General features: G+C 44.2%; 1 long non-coding RNA gene across 1 annotated transcript; it reads right to left on the reverse strand.

The window, feature by feature from the left end:
• Positions 1 to 7435: 7435 nt before the first annotated feature.
• Positions 7436 to 9091, reverse strand: LOC121040291 (uncharacterized). The gene is made up of 2 exons (XR_005795227.1): positions 8116 to 9091; positions 7436 to 7659 (listed from the first exon to the last, which is right to left on the reverse strand). It is a non-coding gene; the product is annotated as an uncharacterized LOC121040291 (long non-coding RNA).
• Between the last annotated feature and the right edge of the window lie 941 nt (positions 9092 to 10032).

Here is a 10032-nt window from a genome sequence, read left to right on the forward strand (position 1 = left end):
CGGGCTCTGGGCTGATGGCTCAGAGCCTGACGCGGGGCTCGAACCCACGGACTGCGAGATCGTGACCTGGCTGAAGTCGGACGCTTAACCGACTGCGCCACCCAGGCGCCCCCCCCCAAAAAAATTTTTTTTTAAAGTACATTTTTTTTTTTGAATGAGAGAGTAAGCCGGGGAAGGGTAGAGAGAGAGGGAGGCACAGAATCCGAAGCAGGCTCCAGGCTCTGAGCTGTCAGCACAGAACCCGACTTGGGGCTTGAACTCACAGACTGTGAAATCATGACCTGAACGGAAGTCAGACGCTTAACCAACTGAGCCACAGGCGCCCCCAGAAGGGCCAGTTTAAAACCCCTAGGACTGTGGGAGCCCTTGGATAAATCCCCCAGCAGTGTGTGCTCCCTGCGGTCGCTGGGCTGGCCCCGGTGGGACTGAGCCCTGGGTGCCCACAGAGGCAGCTTGCTGTTGGCTTTATTCACTTCCTTCTCTCACTTTCCATCTCCCTCCTTGTGCTTCCGGGAACGTCCTCCAAAATTAACTACCAAGTTCTTGTCCCAGGGTCTGCTTTGGGGAATCCAAATTTAGACAGCAGCACTGGAAGAGAGAAGCAGAAATGGAGAATCTGCTTCCAGTGCCGAGAAGCAGTAGACACACTCAGAGATGACCAGATGAGGGCCTGCTGCCTCCTGGGCAACGTTCCAGTCTCCCCAGGCCGACTGGGGGATGGATGGTTTCCAGTCAGCCAGGTTCCCAGTGTGTCTGGGGAAACCTGAATGACTCTCTGGGCCTTTCAACCTGAAGGCACCTGAGCAGACTTCTCCCCAGGATAGCTGCCATTGTTAAGTGCCTACTGGGTGCCAAGACCTTCACTTGCATTATTTCATATTCTCATGACAGCTTTAAGGGAGGTACTATCCTCTTCTAACAAACAGCACGGTATGGTACTGGCATGGACAGACATGTAGACCACAAGATTTGAATAGAGAACCCGGAAAGAAACCTTCACATATATGGTCAACTGATGTTTTTTTAATGTTTATTTTATGTTTAAGAGAGAGAGACAGAGAGACAGAGCACGAGCAGGGGAGGGGCAGAGAGAGGGAGACACAGAATCCAAGCAGGCTCCAGGCTCTGAGCTGTCAGCACAGAGCCCGACGCGGGGCTCGAACTCACGGACCACGAGATCATGACCTGAGTCGAAGTCAGACACTCAACCATTTGAGCCACCCAGGCATCCCCAGGTCAACTGATTTTTGACAAAAGTACTAAGACCACTCAAAGGGGAAAGGTCCATCTCCTTAGCAAATGGTACTGAGGAAACTGGGTACCCACATGCAAAAAGATGCAGTCCTTCCTCTACCTCATACCATCAACAAAAATGAACTCAAAATTGATCAAAGAGCTAAATCCAAGAGCTAAAATTCCTAGAAGAAGACATACGGGCAAATATTTATGACCTTGGATTTGGCAAAATAGTTTTTTAAATATGACACCGAAAGCACCGGCAACAAAGACAAAATCAGATTTCATCAAAATGAAAAACCTTGGTGCATCCAGGGACATTATCAAGAGTGTGACAAGACAACCCATAGGATGGGAGCAGATTTTTGCAAATCATATGTAAACAGGATAAACATTTAATATCCAGATTATATAAAGAAATCCTAGGATGCATCGTAGAACAAACAACCCAATTGAAAAATGGGCAAAGAACTTGAATGGCCACTTCACCAAAGATATACCAGTAGCCAACGAGCACATGAAAATAGGCTCAGCATCATTAGCCATTAGGGAAAAAATGTAAATCAAAGCTAGGATGCGATGCTGCTTCACTCCCTAGGACTTTGTTTAAAGGAAAATGGTAAGTGTTGGTAAGGATGTTGTTATGAATTGAATTGTGTCCCACTTCCTCAATTCATATGCTGAAGTCTTAACCCTCAGTGTGACCCTATTTGGGTATGGGCTCTTTAGGAGATAATCAAGGTTAAATGAGGTCACAAAGATGGGGACTAATCTGATAGGATTGGAGTCCTTGTATGAGAAGAAGAGAAACTAGATCTCTCTCTCTCTCTCTCTCTCCCAAACCCACATACTGAGGAAATGCCATGAAAAGACAGCCAGAAGATGGCCATCTGCAAGCCAGGGAGAGGGCGGTCACTAGAAATTGAATTTGCTAGGGCGCCTGGCTGGCCCAGTTGGAGGAGCATGGGTCAGGAGTTTGAGCCCCACGATGGGTGTAGACATTACTTAAAACAAACATATAAACAAACACACTTAAAAAACAAAAAAAAGAATTTCCTAGCACTTTGATCTTGGACTTCCCAGCCTCCAGAATTGTGAGAAATACATTTCTGTTAAGTTACCCAGTCTGTGGTATTTTGTTATAGCAGCATGAGCAGAGTAATACAGATGTAGAGAAATTAGAGCCTTGCTAGTGGGAATGTAATATAACATACCCCTTGCGGAAGACGATTTGGCGATTCCTCAAAAAGCTCAACATAGAACTTACCATATTATCCAACAATTCTATTTCTAGGTAGATACCCAAAGAAACTAAAGCAAGTTCTCAAAGAGATATTTGTACATATTTGTATATCATGTTCTTTGTAGCAGTATTCATGATAACCAAAATGTGGGAAAAAACCTAAGCATCCATCAACAGATGAATGCACAGATGAAATGTGGAATATACACACAACAAAATACTATTCAGCCTCAAAAGGAAGGCAATTCTGATACATGCTACAACATGATAAACCTTTAAGACATTGTGTTAAGTAAACTAGGTCAAACACAAAAGGACAAACATTATATAATTCCACTTATATGAGGTTCCTAGAATAGGCAAACTCAGAGAGACAGAAAGTGGAACAGAGGTTACCAGGGGCTGGGGGGAGAGAGCAATGGAGAGTTATTGTTTAATGGGCATAGAGTTTCTAGTTGGGATGATGAGAAAGTTCTGGAAAAGTTGGTGATGGTTAGACAACATAGTGAATGTACTAAATGCCACTAAATTGTATAAGGAAGATGGTAAATCTTATGCTATGTGTATTTCACCACAGTTTTTTAAAATTTGTAAAAAATAAACACAAAAACAACAACAAAAAAACGAGAGACTTAAAACTCAGGAAACCACCCGAGTGTCCTTCTCCAGGTGAAAGAGTAAGCAAAGTGTGGCACATCCATACAATGGAATGGACACGAAGGAGTCCACTATTCATACACAGGAGATCTTGGGTTAATCACAAACATGTTATGCTGAGCAAAAGAAGACAGCCTCAGAATATGACACCCTGTATAGACTCCACTGTATAATGTTCTTGAAAAGACTACACTAGAGGGATGGAGAGCAAATCAGTGGTCACCAGAGGTTAGAGGTGAGGAGAGTGTGTTTATAGAGATAGCATGAGGGAGGTGTTTTGGGAGACGGAATTATTTTGCACTCCGTGGTGGTATATATACTCTCATCTGTATACATGTTGAAATTCAGAGAACTACCCACCAAGATGTTTAAAAAGTCAAGTTCATTTTTGAAAATTTTTTTAATGTGTATTTATTTTTGAAGAAGAGAGAGACAGAGCGTGAGCGGGGGAGGGGCAGAGAAAGAGGGAGACACAGAATCTGAAGTGGGCTCCAGGCTCTGAGCTGTTAGCACAGAGCCCAACACAGGGCTTGAATTCATGGACCATGAGATCATGACCTGACCCCAGGCGCTCCAAAAAGTCAAGTTCATTGTATGATAATTCAAAATAAAAAATAAATGAGGCACTCAGATAGACGGAGTGACCGGCGCAAGGTCACACAGCTCCTCAGTGATGGGCTGGCGTGTAGACCCAGGTTTACTCGTTCCAAGACTGCCTCGCCTTCACCGGCCCAAGTTGCCTCTCCGAGGGCCAGTGTGAGGGGAGAATGAGATAATGGAGTGAAAGCCCTTTGTAAATAGTTATGGGCTATACAAATGTCAGGCTTCCCAGTTAATCAGGGAACCTAGCTGTTCCTCCAAGCCCCAATTTAATGAACAGCATTTATTATTATTGATCGGCATACTCAATTTTGACCTTCGATATATGAAGAACTGAGGTTCTAAACAACAAAGCAAAGCAAACAAACAAAAAACAACAGGTGGTGTCTTCACTCCTTCCCTAAAGGGAAGAGAAGAGAGCTATAAAAAGGAATATCTTGCCACAGTTTAAAATAAAAAGGTTGTCAGGGTATCTAAGTGGCTCAGTTGACTGTGTGTCCAACTCTTGATTTTGGCTCAGGTCATGATCCCAGGGTCATGGGATCAAGCCCTGAGTCCAGCTCAGTGCTGAGCATGGAGCCTGTTTAAGATTCTTTCTCTCTCTCCCTCTGCCCCTCTCCCTGGCTCATGCTCCCTGCACGGTGGCCAGGCCTCTGCAAGGGATGCGACAAGGTAGAATCATCATCACCAAAGACCAAGGCAGGGTGAGCTGAATCCTTGGAGTGGGGAAGGGGAGGAGCTGGGTGTCCCCTGTCGGGCTAGGGAGGAACACACCAGCTTTGGAGTCAGATGAACCCTGATTCAAATTTTGTCTCTGCCATTCCTTATGATGAGAACTTACACAGTCACTTACGCTCTCTGAGCCTCAGTTTCCTGATCTGTCACAGGGGGCAGTAATAGCACTAACCTCATAGATTCTATTTTGTGAAGATGGTAAAGTTCCCATCTATGCCTAGCATATCAGTAAATACTGATACTAATAAACATTAACAATAGTTTCCAAGCTCTTAGACTCATATATAAAAAGATTATACAAAAATGATTCCAAAGTGAATCACAACTATTACAGGGATGAGAAAAAATACTCACCTCTGTACCATCAGTTTAATGTTCTTTTCCAGTGGGCCACCAAATCCTGATCAGACAGCTTGGTAGGCATGAACAAAATAAAAGCAAGGGCAGTTCATTGGTTCATTCTTTTGTTTATTTATTCCACCAATGAAGGCCCCATGGTAGGTGCTGGAGATGCACGGGCAAACAGGACAGACTAAGGAGCTTTCTTGGAACTTCAGAACCAGGAGGGCAGACAGACTGTAAACAAGTAATCACAGAAGTGGCCAAGACAATTTAGATAAGCCTAAGTGCTATGTAGGCAAAAAAATTGGTTGATGTATTAGAGTGAACTGGGTGGCCATTTCCATGGGGTGGCCGGGAAACCCTCCTTGGGAAGCTGATATAGTTCAGGCGAGTTCTAAGACTTGAAGAGGGCGGCCATGCAGAGATGTCAGGGGGAGACCCAGGCCAAGACCACAGGGTAGGTGCTGACTCCCTCCAGAGTGGCTGGAACTCTGTGAGCACCAGAAGGAACGACATTCTTTTTTTAAAATTTTTTTTCAAAGTTTATTTATGTATTTTGAGGAGAGAGACAGAGCACATGAGCGGGGGATGGACAGAGAGAGAGGAAGAGAGAATCCCAAGTAGGCTCCACAGCGCCAGTGCAGAGCCCAACATGGGGCTCGAACCCATGAACTGTGAGATCATGACCTGAGCCGAAGTCAAGAGCTGGACGTTGAACCTACTGGGCCACCCAGTTCCTCGGGGAATGGCATTTTTAAATGAGGTCGGGCAGGAGGGCAGGGGCCAAGTCACCTAGAGATGAGTCAGCCTGGGTGAGAAGTTTCAATTTTTCTTAAGTACAATGGGACGCCATGGGCAGGTTCTTTAAAGTTAGTTAGATGTTGAAAATATTTAAAATGACCAGGCTAAAATCTCCAAACTGAGGTTAGCTTTGCCAACGGGCTGTGAATAATCAAAATCTATTTGGCCAAGGCTGACCCCGCTGCAGAGAGCAGGGGTGGGCACTGCCTACTTGTGCTTCAGTGAGGCTCCAGTTTGGGGTTTCCATGATTAATCCCTTTTAGAAATCAACATATTATTTGTTCAGATATATTAATGCCCTCAATCCCTTTACAGTCCATTGTTGCCTGCCTGGGACCCACTTTTCCTCTCTCTGCCCATCTGAAATCCCAGCTCTGATCTGTTCAGTGTTAATTTCAGTGGGCAATCTAATTTTCTTTATCACCTTTCATGGTATCCCTAGTTATACCATTTTTTTCCTTATCCCTATTTTAGAAGTAAGGAACTCAAGCTCAGAACCTTGTTCAGAGTCACCTCATGTGATGGTCGCAGAGTCAGGATTTTAACCTAAGCTCATTTGATCTCTCACCGTAGGAAGACACCGAGCATCAAAAAGGCCTCAGGTCGAAATCTGAATCGCTGTGTAAAAATACACAGATAATGCCGGGTACTCAGGAGGACAGGGGCTATAACGAAGCAAGAGGAGGTGCTTGCAAACTCAGATAAAGCAAGGAGAGAGACAAAGGCTCCAGAGCCTTATAGCTTCTGCCCTCTTCATTGCAACACACAGCGGGTGGGTAATGAACGGAGCAAGATTGACAATGTAGCACAAGCAGCTAAATATAGTCTCAGGTGCCTCAGAGATGACCTGGGGTGGGAGTGGAGACCAGGAGCCCCGCAACTGACTTTGTTCCAAAGCAAAGATCTGATGGGCAGAGCAAATAGGCTCCCCGCATCTATGAGAGCATTATGGACGTGCTAAATCCTGGGGATAAACCTTCAGCACGTTGAGTCACTGGTCTTCATAAATGGAACCTTCCGAGAACTGTAAACAGTTTAGTTGCTTAGGGGGCTCATTTCTTCCTTATTTCAAATGCAAGAGCAAACAACAAGAATACATGAAAACAGCTATAAATGACCCAGCATTTAATCCGCCTAACTGAAATCCCATTTTTACATGTGGTATATATTTTTTTTATTTACAATTTTTTTTAAAATTTTTATTTATTTTTGAGAGAGAGAGAGAGTGCAAGCCGGGGAGGGGCAGAGAGAGAGAGAGGGAGACACAATATTTTGAAGCTGGCTCCAGGCTCTGAGCCGCCAGCACAGAGCCCGAAACAGGGCTGGCATCCACAAACTGCGAGATCATGTCCTGAGCCAAAGTCGGATGCTCAACCGACTGAGCCACCCAGGCGCCCCTGCATGTTGTACGTATTTTTCTTTTTAATGTTGATTTATTCTTGAGAGAGAGAGACAGAAGGTGAGTGGTAGAGGGGCATCGAAAGAGAGAGACACACAGAATCCAAAGCAGGCTCCAGGCTCTGAGATGTCAGCACAGAACCCGATACTGGGCTCAAACCCACAAACCGTCAGATCATGACCTGAGGTGAAGTCTGATGTTTGACCACCTGAGCCACCCAGGCGCCCCACATATTGTATTTTTTTTTTTAAGATTTTTGCAAGGCCCATGATGATTCAATTTCCTGTTGGCATCATGTAAGAAATGCTTTTCTGTGTTTCTTGGTTTTCACAGTTTTGAAAAATACCATTATTATTATATATTGTATATATGTATATACACATACATATATATATATATATACACACACACACACACGGTAATTATTATACCATTCTTATTAGTGTTAGGTTGTTTCTGTGTCTCTATACCTTTTAAGCAATTGTATTTTCAAGATGTTCTGATGTTCAGTGAGATTTAAACATTAGTGGAATACAAAGAGAAATGGTTGGCTGATATAACTTCCTTCTTCCACTGTCTGCCATGTTCTCCAACAGCTGTGGACAAATGGAGATGCCTTCTGAAGACTCTTGACAATCTAGAAGACCTATGGGACATGAGCTTCATGAAAGAGCAGAATCTTCAGATACTCTAGAACTGGGCCCCCCTGAGTTATTCTTTTTTTTTTCTTCAGTATATGAAGTTTATTGTCAAATTGGTTTCCATACAACACCCAGGGCTCATCCCAAAAGGTGCCCTCCTCAATACCCATCACCCACCCCCCCAACCCCCCATCAACCCCCTGAGTTATTCTTTTATGATACTTTCTACTACTGCAGCTCCCGAATCTTGTAGGTGAGGGGATTAATGAACCCATTTCAACAATCCAGGCCTAGGCTGGCTTAAGGCCAATCTAGGCTCAAGGCCTAGACAGTGGGGGAAGAGGGAAGAGAGTGGATTTATGTGGAGCAAAACTGAAGTCAAAGAGATAAGACATGGCAGCCACACAGATATTGGGGATGAGGGCAAAACTGGCATTAAAGACGACTTTAAAGTTTCTCACCTGTTTGACTAGATGGTAGTGTCTTTAAGCGAGAGAGGCAATCCGTCGCAGGAAGAGGAGTTTGGCAAAAAATAGAATGTTTAATTATCAAGGCATCTCAAAAAAGTTTAGTTCTCCTGTAAGTATAGGCTGATAGGTTCTACTTTTGTGTAATGGATAGTTTCATGTCTCAGAATCCAAAACGTAGACACAATTAGTTTGAAAAATTGCTACTCTGAGGTTACTCTGACTAAAGGGGACACTTCGGTGAAAGCAATCGTGCTGTTTCAGACTTCACCATAGAGATCTCAAAATGTTCAGAGAAAAGAGGAAGCCTCCATGATGGGGGCCCGAAAGGGTGGCAGGGGCCTAGTCTGTATTTAGAGGAGCCTGGAGGGGGACCTGCCTCTCAGGGCCAGTTCTGAGGTGAGGGACTAGGAGCTTGACTGGATTGGGTGGGAGATATTCTTGGAAGGAGCACAGAAAGTCAAGCAAGGCCAACTGAAGCTACAACACAGCTCTGGGATCAGTCCAAAGGACTTGTGTGAGGCTGTAAGGGGATGTGCAGAACCAGGATATGCTGCCATGCAGTTATAGGCTGCATGAGGCTCTGTGTACCATGCGGTGAAGGCCCAGTTTAGGGGACGGGACAGCAGGCCTACAAGAATCCCAGGAAGGTGTTCTAACAGTAGGTCGAAAACTGATCCAAATAGAAAAGAGGGAGCATCTAAATAAAATAATGTCATTACCCAGGGAATCGACTCTCCAGTGGGTTCTGATTTGAAAAGAGCCTGATCAAAACATGGGACATGAACAAGGAATGGAAAAGATAGACCAAGGACTCTCAGAAGACTATTCTTTTGGCTGAGGAAAGGAGTAGAAAATGTCAGATGACATTACAATGAAACGATGAGCTTTTTAGGAGTGTTTTAAGAGTGAATAAAGAGGGGCACCTGGGTAGCTCAGTCAGTTAAGCGTCCAACTCTTGACTTCGGCTCAGGTCATGATCTCACATCTTCATGGGTTTGAGCCCCACATTGGGCTCTGTGATGGCAGCACAGAGCCTTCTTGGGACTCTCTCCCTCTGCCTTCCCCCACTCATGCTGTCTCTGTCTCTGTCAAAATAAATAAATGAAGTTATTTAAGAAAAAAGAGTGGACTGGAACAAAAAATTAAAAATAGCACTACCCTAAGACCCAGCAATTGCACTACTAGGTATTTATCCAAGGGATGCAGGGGTGCTGTTTCGAAGGGGCACATGCACCCCCATGTTTATGGCAGCACTATCAACAATAGCCAAAGGATGGAAAGAGCTCAAATGTCCATCGATGGATGAATGGATAAAGAAGATGTGGTATATATCCAATGGAGTATTACTCGACAATCAAAAAGAATGAAATCTTGCCATTTGCAACTATGTGGTTGGAACTAGAGGGTATTATGCTAAGTGAAATTAGTCAGAGAAACACAAATACCATATGACTTCACTCATATGAGGACTTTAACACACACAACAGATGAACATAAGGGAAGGGAAGCAAAAAAAATAATATAAAAACAGGGAGGGGGACAAAATATAAGAGACTCTTAAATATGGAGAACAAACAGAGGGTTACTGGAGGGTTTGTGGGAGGGGGGATGCGCTCAATGGGGAAGGGGCATTAAGGAATCTACTCCTGAAATCACTGTTGCACTGTATGTTAATTTGGATGTAAAATTAAAAAAAATTAAAATTTAAAAAAAGAGTGGATAAGGAAAAGTTGTGGGGATGAGAGGGGATAATATTGAGAGTTGAGAACCAAATTGCTGACTGATTTTTCTAGCACAGCAGACACTGAAAGGATGTTGGAGAGTTCACAGCAACACCAGGCATGATGGGGATTTGGGCTCAGAAAACAGGCAGCAGCTGGGATCCCAGCCAACATTATGCCACAGAAC

This window comes from Herpailurus yagouaroundi, unplaced genomic scaffold (assembly GCF_014898765.1).
Source record: "Herpailurus yagouaroundi ecotype Mexico unplaced genomic scaffold, PumYag 182, whole genome shotgun sequence".
In the NCBI taxonomy this organism is placed as follows: Eukaryota; Metazoa; Chordata; class Mammalia; order Carnivora; family Felidae; genus Herpailurus; species Herpailurus yagouaroundi.